The following is a 10421-nucleotide window of genomic DNA, read 5'->3' on the forward strand; positions in this document are numbered from 1 at the left end:
GATCAACGTATGATTTTGGGATGTGCGGTTCATGCTCTTTTTTTTTTTTTTTTTTTTTTTTTTTTTTTTGCAAAGCATGTTCTAGTCTTCTTGGACCAGCACTCCTCCCATTTGGCACAGGTGATTTTAATTAGCAGGAGACTGTACAGGGGTCTAGCCCATTTTGGCTCTCACTGAAGAGCTGGAGGAAGGTGAGTTTAAGTGCTCCTTTCATTTTGGTGCTGGTGCTGTGTGGTGGCCATTGTTGCCGTGGCTTTGTGCTGGAGGGGCGGCGCGGTCTGGAGTCATGGTGACTCAGTCTTGCAGCATGGGTGCTGTGGGGCAACAGGCCGTCCGCCCTGCTGGTGCATGGCCGCTGTGGTGGTGGGCGCCGCACGGCTCCGCTCCGTTAGGGCGATAGGACCCACTACGAGGTTTGCCGTGAAGGGGCAGTGGGCTTCATACAGTCTGATCAGAATGTTAAACTGAAAACCTCATATTCAGTTATATTAATTTTTGCCTAGCGGCTTTAGATCAACGTATGATTTTGGGATGTGCGGTTCATGCGCTTTTTTTCTTTTCTTTTTTTTTTTTTTTTCTTTTTTGCTATATATATATATATATATATATATATATATATATATATATATATATATATATATATATATATATATATATATATATATACCTAGCCCAATGCTACATCTCTGGTTGTGAAACCACACGATAAGGTAAAATATGGTTATCTTGTATATTTTGCTTGCAATACTTCTGTTGACCACATGGTTCGCTGTTCAAAAATATCCTACAGAAACATGAAGCGCATAAGATCCACATCTATACAAAGCTCCACCCAGTGGTGAAAACACTTATTGCAGTCATTTACATTTATTCTGCAAATAAATATATTAATTATAATTAATTATATATAAATAATAATCTGCAAAACTCCATTTAGTCCTCATGTGGAATATGAATGAATATTTCATGTGTGTGACACAAATGTATCTCGCTTGTCTGTTAAATTTTACTACTTTATGGGTTATTTTTTGATGTTACTCTCCGTATGCAGAAACCCATCAATAAACCTTTCCTTCTGATGAATTATGAGACTTTTACATTTTTGGTCTTCTCCGCCGTCTCCTCCACTGGACATATCTGGCCACATTCTCTAGGTTTGTGGCCTTTCCACTACTTCTCCATGACCCTCCACACCCTCTTATTCCTTGCTCATGTTTCTACCTGGATGAGCCCCATTTCCCCAGGAGTCCTATTGCAGTTGCCTATTCTGCCTCTTTAGGAAGTCAAGACTTTCAATAAGTTGTGGGGCTTCGGCAAACTTTAATTTATGGAGGCAACCATGGAAATTAATGAGGAGGGGATTAAAATGTCCTTCAAATTGGTGTTCTCCTACTGGTCTGTATAGATTGATGGTGACTATATAGGTTGTCACCCAGATTTTCCCAAAAATTGCTGATTGAGTCTGTGAGGATCAGGGTTTTTTTTTTTTTCTCTAGACATGTTTATTATGTGCACTCGATGGCGGCATAACCACTGTAAGTCCTAAACACTGCAACTACGGAAAGACCTCCACCCCAAGAAATTTGCTGCAGACCATCATATCTTTGGATCTGGGAATCTGCCGGACATTTCTCTGTCCACTATATAGTGTAATTATGTAACACACCGCCACCGTCAGCCCATAGCACATATGGAGGGGCGACATTACACGGTGTGACATTACCGCAGCGCTGCAGCAGCTGACTCACATCCTGGGCTCAGCTTTTGCACAAGGCTCCCAGAGTGATGTTTCCGTTCTTAGCCCAAACCTGAGAAGAAAAAAAACAGCAACATCTAAATGTGCAATTGTCAGAGCCGCATCCATTGGGGTGTCGGGGGCTGCGTAAGACGGGTTCTCAAAGACCCGAAAAGTTAAAGTCCTGAGGTTATGGAAACCAATGACCAGTAGGGCTCAGCTGCCAACGGTTCTTCCCAAGGTGATGTCATAGTTCCATATAGTGCTGAGATAATACGGCCATATACAGCCCATGTACTAGAACCATATAGTGTCAATGCGACCATATGCAGCCCATGTAATACCACCATATAGTGTCAATGCGGCCATTTACAGCCCATGTAATACCACCATATAGTGTCAATGCGACCATATACAGCCCATGTACTAGAACCATATAGTGTCAATGCGACAATATACAGCGCATGTACTACCACCATATAGTGTCAATGCGACAATATACAGCGCATGTACTACCACCATATAGTGTCAATGCGGCCATATACAGCCCATGTACTACCACCATATAATGTCAATGCGGCCATATACAGCCCATGTACTACCACCATATAGTGTCAAGATATTATTGCCACATAATCCCACCTTATAGTGCCAAGATAATACGGCCATACTATGCGAAGGTAATGCTGCCATGTAAAGCCAACATAATGCCATAATATAATGACCAAGATAATATGAAATAAGATAATACTGCAATTCAAATCTAAAAGTTCACATTTTTTGTGATATTTTTCCTGCCGATGTAGAAGGGAAGACCGGGCTGCTGCCAGAGCTGCTGAAGCGCTGGGTCCGGAACTGCTGGGGCCGAACCTCCTGTTCCTGGGAGGAACGAGATTGCAGCCGGAGTGAGCCAGTAACCAGGGTGAAAGGGGAGTGGCCAGTCAGTTTGAGGTAAAATGGGTTGCGTGGCAACGGAAGCGGTCTTACCGCCAGAACGCTGATGAGGTACAGACCGCAAACGCTGAGAGGGGAGCGACAGGCCGGGGCGTGAAGAGAAAGGGCGGCATAGTGAGGGACTCACCGAAGCCGGCGGTGCGCAGGGGAGCATGCGATCGATGGAGCGACAGGCCGGGGCGTGAAGAGAAAGGGCGGCATAGGGACTCACCAAAGCCGGCGGGTGCGCAGGGGAGCATGCGATCGATGGAGTGACCGGCCGCGGCGTGAGAAAGTGCAGCATAGTGAGGGACTCCCCGAAACCGGCGGTGCGCAGGGGAGCGTGCGCTCGACGGAGCGACAGGCTGGGGCGTGAAGAGAAAGGGCGGCATAGTGAGGGACCCACTGAAACCGGCGAGTACGCAGGGGAGCGTGCGATCGACGGAGCGACAGGCTGGGGCGTGAAGAGAAAGGGCGGCATAGTGAGGGACTCACTGAAACCGGCGGTGCGCAGGGGAGCGTGCGCTCGACGGAGCGACAGGCTGGGGCGTGAAGAGAAAGGGCGGCATAGTGAGGGACTCACTGAAACCGGCGAGTACACAGGGGAGCGTGCGATCGACGGAGCGACAGGCTGGGGCGTGAAGAGAAAGGGCGGCATAGTGAGGGACTCACTGAAACCGGCGAGTACACAGGGGAGCATGCGATCGACGGAGCGACAGGCTGGAGCATGAAGAGAAAGGGCGGCATAATGAGGGATGTAACGGGGTCTACCAAGCTGGGGTACCTCTGTGAGTACCAACCCGTGTTTCAGGAGGTCCACTTTGCTTTGGCTTGAGTCTGAATGAAGGACGCTGGCAGGAGTTCCTTGGTTACATGGGCGCATATAAAAGATCACTGTTTCTCCACATATTTCCAGTCTGACAACACTTTACTCACAGGACACAGAATATATAACACAGATACACAGGGCAGGCCAATAGAAAAGCGGCAGGCCAGACAAGCATTACAATAGCTGCAGGTGGCCGGAGCCTGCCGATATTTACTGTGGGAATTACAAAGGTGGGGGACGGACAAAAGGGGAATATCGTGTCCCCTCTGCCCAGGGGCGCAGCCTGTGGGCTGATGCATCTCCCATGGAACCTATTATACATACATATAACTGCACAACATATTCTGGGTGCTGAGTGGTTCCGTAACAAGGGACTCACCGAAACCGGCAGTGCGCAGGGGAGCGTGCGATATGTGGGGCGACAGGCCGGGGAGTGAAGAGAAAGGGCGGCCTAGTGAGGGACTCACTGAAACCGGTGGGTGTGCAGGGGAGCGTGCGATCGACGGAGAGACAGGCCGGGACGTGAAGAGAAAGGGCGGCATAGTGAGGGACTCACTGAAACCAGTGGGTGTGCAGGGGAGCATGCGATCGACGGAGCGACAGGCCGGGGTGTGAAGAGAAAGGGCGGCATAGTGAGGTACTCACTGAAACCGGTGGGTGTGCAGGGGAGCGTGCGATTGACTGAGAAACAAGCCTTGGCGTGAAGAGAAAGGGCGGCATAGTGAGGGCCTAGTTAGTTAACCAACTGTTTAGTTAACCAATGTTTATTCAGTTTTTCCTTTGTACCCTGTTTACCCTGCTATCTCCCTGTAAATTTTCCCACTGTTAAATAATTAAATATAGTTTATCCCTGCTCTGCAGCATTTGTTAGGCTACGTTCACATTTGCGTTGCGTCGGGCGCAGGTTCGGCGACGCATAGCGACGCATGCGTCATGCGCCCCTATATTTAACATGGGGGCGCATGGACATGTGTTGTCTTGCGTTTTGTGATGCATGCGTCTTTTTTGGCGCAAGCGTCAGGGCGCAGTGGACGCAGCATGTTGCATTTTTTGCGCCAAAAATCATGCCAAAAAAGGACGCATGCGTCACAAAACAATGCGTCTTGCGTTGCGTCGCCGACGCAACGCACAACAACGCAAATGTGAACGTAGCCTTACTGCATCCCAGCACCTGCCTACCTCCTCTAAACTGCATGCTCGCAAACGCCAGAAGCCTGACAAACAAGATGGAAGAACTAGAAGCAGAAATATCTACAGGTAACTTTGACATAGTGGGAATAACCGAGACATGGTTAGATGAAAGCTATGACTGGGCAGTTAACTTACAGGGTTACAGTCTGTTTAGAAAGGATCGTAAAAATCGGAGAGGAGGAGGGGTTTGTCTCTATGTAAAGTCTTGTCTAAAGTCCACTTTAAGGGAGGATATTAGCGAAGGAAATGAGGATGTCGAGTCCATATGGGTCGAAATTCATGGAGGGGAAAAATGGTAACAAAATTCTCATTGGGGTCTGTTACAAACCCCCAAATATAACAGAAACCATGGAAAGTCTACTTCTAAAGCAGATAGATGAAGCTGCAACCCATAATGAGGTCCTGGTTATGGGGGACTTTAACTACCCGGATATTAACTGGGAAACAGAAACCTGTGAAACCCATAAAGGCAACAGGTTTCTGCTAATAACCAAGAAAAATTATCTTTCACAATTGGTGCAGAATCCAACCAGAGGAGCAGCACTTTTAGACCTAATACTATCTAATAGACCTGACAGAATAACAAATCTGCAGGTGGTCGGGCATCTAGGAAATAGCGACCACAATATTGTACAGTTTCACCTGTCTTTCACTAGGGGGACTTGTCAGGGAGTCACAAAAACACTGAACTTTAGGAAGGCAAAGTTTGACCAGCTTAGAGATGCCCTTAATCTGGTAGACTGGGACAATATCCTCAGAAATGAGAATACAGATAATAAATGGGAAATGTTTAAGAACATCCTAAATAGGCAGTGTAAGCGGTTTATACCTTGTGGGAATAAAAGGACTAGAAATAGGAAAAACCCAATGTGGCTAAACAAAGAAGTAAGACAGGCAATTAACAGTAAAAAGAAAGCATTTGCACTACTAAAGCAGGATGGCACCATTGAAGCTCTAAAAAACTATAGGGAGAAAAATACTTTATCTAAAAAACTAATTAAAGCTGCCAAAAAGGAAACAGAGAAGCACATTGCTAAGGAGAGTAAAACTAATCCCAAACTGTTCTTCAACTATATCAATAGTAAAAGAATAAAAACTGAAAATGTAGGCCCCTTAAAAAATAGTGAGGAAAGAATGGTTGTAGATGACGAGGAAAAAGCTAACATATTAAACACCTTCTTCTCCACGGTATTCACGGTGGAAAATGAAATGCTAGGTGAAATCCCAAGAAACAATGAAAACCCTATATTAAGGGTCACCAATCTAACCCAAGAAGAGGTGCGAAACCGGCTAAATAAGATTAAAATAGATAAATCTCCGGGTCCGGATGGCATACACCCACGAGTACTAAGAGAACTAAGTAATGTAATAGATAAACCATTATTTCTTATTTTTAGGGACTCTATAGCGACAGGGTCTGTTCCGCAGGACTGGCGCATAGCAAATGTGGTGCCAATATTCAAAAAGGGCTCTAAAAGTGAACCTGGAAATTATAGGCCAGTAAGTCTAACCTCTATTGTTGGTAAAATATTTGAAGGGTTTCTGAGGGATGTTATTCTGGATTATCTCAATGAGAATAACTGTTTAACTCCATATCAGCATGGGTTTATGAGAAATCGCTCCTGTCAAACCAATCTAATCAGTTTTTATGAAGAGGTAAGCTATAGGCTGGACCACGGTGAGTCATTGGACGTGGTATATCTCGATTTTTCCAAAGCGTTTGATACCGTGCCGCACAAGAGGTTGGTACACAAAATGAGAATGCTTGGTCTGGGGGAAAATGTGTGTAAATGGGTTAGTAACTGGCTTAGTGATAGAAAGCAGAGGGTGGTTATAAATGGTATAGTCTCTAACTGGGTCGCTGTGACCAGTGGGGACCGCAGGGGTCGGTATTGGGACCTGTTCTCTTCAACATATTCATTAATGATCTGGTAGAAGGTTTACACAGTAAAATATCGATATTTGCAGATGATACAAAACTATGTAAAGCAGTTAATACAAGAGAAGATAGTATTCTGCTACAGATGGATCTGGATAGGTTGGAAACTTGGGCTGAAAGGTGGCAGATGAGGTTTAACAATGATAAATGTAAGGTTCTACACATGGGAAGAGGGAATCAATATCACCATTACACACTGAACGGGAAACCACTGGGTAAATCTGACAGGGAGAAGGACTTGGGGATCCTAGTTAATGATAAACTTACCTGGAGCAGCCAGTGCCAGGCAGCAGCTGCCAAGGCAAACAGGATCATGGGGTGCATTAAAAGAGGTCTGGATACACATGATGAGAGCATTATACTGCCTCTGTACAAATCCCTAGTTAGACCGCACATGGAGTACTGTGTCCAGTTTTGGGCACCGGTGCTCAGGAAGGATATAATGGAACTAGAGAGAGTACAAAGGAGGGCAACAAAATTAATAAAGGGGATGGGAGAACTACAATACCCAGATAGATTAGCGAAATTAGGATTATTTAGTCTAGAAAAAAAGACGACTGAGGGGCGATCTAATAACCATGTATAAGTATATAAGGGGACAATACAAATATCTCGCTGAGGATCTGTTTATACCAAGGAAGGTGACGGGCACAAGGGGGCATTCTTTGCGTCTGGAGGAGAGAAGGTTTTTCCACCAACATAGAAGAGGATTCTTTACTGTTAGGGCAGTGAGAATCTGGAATTGTTTGCCTGAGGAGGTGGTGATGGCGAACTCAGTCGAGGGGTTCAAGAGAGGCCTGGATGTCTTCCTGGAGCAGAACAATATTGTATCATACAATTATTAGGTTCTGTAGAAGGCCGTAGATCTGGGTATTTATTATGATGGAATATAGGCTGAACTGGATGGACAAATGGCTTTTTTCGGCCTTACTAACTATGTTACTATGTTACCTGCTTATTACACCAGCACATCAGGGTTTGGAACAGATTTTTCGCTGTGAATACTGCCCATGTGAACAGAGCCTAATACTTTGCTTTTTTCCTGGAGTTCTTGTCACCAGGACCCGATCTCACAGATCATTTATGAGGTTACTGAGCTCTAAAACTGAGCATGATATACACCGGTATTATAATGTAAGCATATGTATAAGGGACCAGCTGGTATAACCTAGGCGTGCACTGTATATAATTCCATATGTGCAGCCGGTATAACCTGGGTGTCTCCTGTATATAATTATATATGTACAGCTGGTATAACCTGGGTATCTCATGTACAGGTGCTGCACACATAATTAGAATATCATCAAAAAGTGAATTTATTTCAGTTCTTAAATACAAATAATGAAACTCCTACCTATATTCTATAGAGTCATTACACACAGAGTGATCTATTTCACGTGTCTATTTCTGTTAATGTTGATGATTATGGCTTACAGCCAATGAAAACCAAAAAGTAATTATCTCAGTAAATTAAAATACTTTATAACAGCAGCTTGAAAAAATGATTTTAAAATCCAAAATGTTGTAATACTAAAATGTCTGTTCAGTAAATGCACTCAGTACTTGGTCGCGGCTCCTTTTGCATCAATTCGTGCATCAATGCAGCGTGGCATGGAGGCGATCAGCCTGTGGCGCTGCTGAGGGGCTATGGAAGCCCAGGTTGCTTTGATAGCAGCCTTCAGCTCGTCTGCATTGTTGGGTCTGGTGTCTCTCATCTTCCTCTTGACAATACTCCATAGATTCTCTATGGGGATAAGGTCAGGTGAGTTTGCTGCCAATCAAGCCCAGTGATACTGTTGTTTTTACACCAGGTATTGGTACTTTTGGCCGTGTGGAGGGGCCAAGTCCTGCTGGAGAATGACATTTCCATCTCCATAAAGCTTGTCGGCAGAGGGAAGCATGAAGTGCTCTACAATGTCCTGGTAGATGGCTCGGCTGACTTTGGTCTTGATAAAACACAGTGGACCTACACCAGCAGATGACACGGCTCCCAAACCATCACTGATTGTGGAGACTTCACACCAGACCTCCAGCAGCTTGGATTGTGGCCTCCACTCTTCCTCCAGATTCTGGGACCTTGATTTCCAAGGTCTAGTGTGAAGTCTCCACAATCAGTGATGGTTTGGGGAACCATGTCATCTGCTGGTGTAGGTCCACTGTGTTTTATCAGGACCAAAGTCAGTGCAGGTATCTACCAGGACATTATAGAGCACTTCATGGTTCCCTCTGCTGACAAGCTTTATGGAGATGGAAATGTCATTCTCCAGCAGGACTTGGCCCCTGTCCACACGGCCAAAAGTACCAATACCTGGTGTAAAAACAACAGTATCATTGGACTTGATTGGCCCCAAAGGCGCCTGACCTTAACCCCATAGAGAATCTATGGAATATTGTCAAGAGGAAGATGAGACACCAGACCCAACAATGCAGACGAGCTGAAGGCTGCTATCAAAGCAACCTGGGCTTCCATAACCCCTCAGCAGCACCACAAGCTGATCGCCTCCATGCCACGCCGCATTGATGCAGTAATTGATGCAAAAGGAGCCGCGACCAAGTACTGAGTGCATTTACTGAACATACATTTCAGTAGGGAACATTTCGGATTTAAAAATCATTTTTCAAGCTGCTGTTATAAAGTATTCTAATTTACTGAGATAATGAGTTTTGGGTTTTCATTTGCTGGAAGCCATAATCATCAACATTAACAGAAATAAACACGTGAAATAGATCACTCTGTGTGTAATCACTCTATAGAATGTACGAGATTCACCTGTTGTATTGAAGAACTGAAATAAATTCACTTTTTTTATGACCTAATTTTGTGAGATGCACCTGTATATAATTATATATGTACAGCTGGTATAACCTGGGCATCTCCTGTATATAATTATATATGTACAGCCGGTATAACCTGGGCATCTCCTGTATATAATTATATATGTACAGCCGGTATAACCTGGGCATCTCCTGTATATAATTATATATGTACAGCCGGTATAACCTGGGCATCTCCTGTATATAATTATATATGTACAGCCGGTATAACCTGGGCATCTCCTGTATATAATTATATATGTACAGCCGGTATAACCTGGGCATCTCCTGTATATAATTATATATGTACAGCCGGTATAACCTCGGCATCTCCTGTATATAATTATATATGTACAGCCGGTATAACCTGGGCATCTCCTGTATATAATTATATATGTACAGCCGGTATAACCTGGGCATCTCCTGTATATAATTATATATGTACAGCCGGTATAACCTGGGCATCTCCTGTATATAATTATATATGTACAGCCGGTATAACCTGGGCATCTCCTGTATATAATTATATATGTACAGCCGGTATAACCTGGGCATCTCCTGTATATAATTATATATGTACAGCCGGTATAACCTGGGCATCTCCTGTATATAATTATATATGTACAGCCGGTATAACCTGGGCATCTCCTGTATATAATTATATATGTACAGCCGGTATAACCTGGGCATCTCCTGTATATAATTATATATGTACAGCCGGTATAACCTGGGCATCTCCTGTATATAATTATATATGTACAGCCGGTATAACCTGGGCATCTCCTGTATATAATTATATATGTACAGCCGGTATAACCCGGGCATCTCCTGTGTATATAATTATATATGTACAGCCGGTGTAACCCGGGCATCTCCTGTATATAATTACATATGTACAGCCGGGGTAACCCGGGCATCTCCTGTATATAATTACATATGTACAGCTGGTATATCCTGGGCATCTCCTGTATATAATTACA

This window comes from Ranitomeya imitator, chromosome 7 (assembly GCF_032444005.1).
Source record: "Ranitomeya imitator isolate aRanImi1 chromosome 7, aRanImi1.pri, whole genome shotgun sequence".
NCBI lineage: Eukaryota > Metazoa > Chordata > Amphibia > Anura > Dendrobatidae > Ranitomeya > Ranitomeya imitator.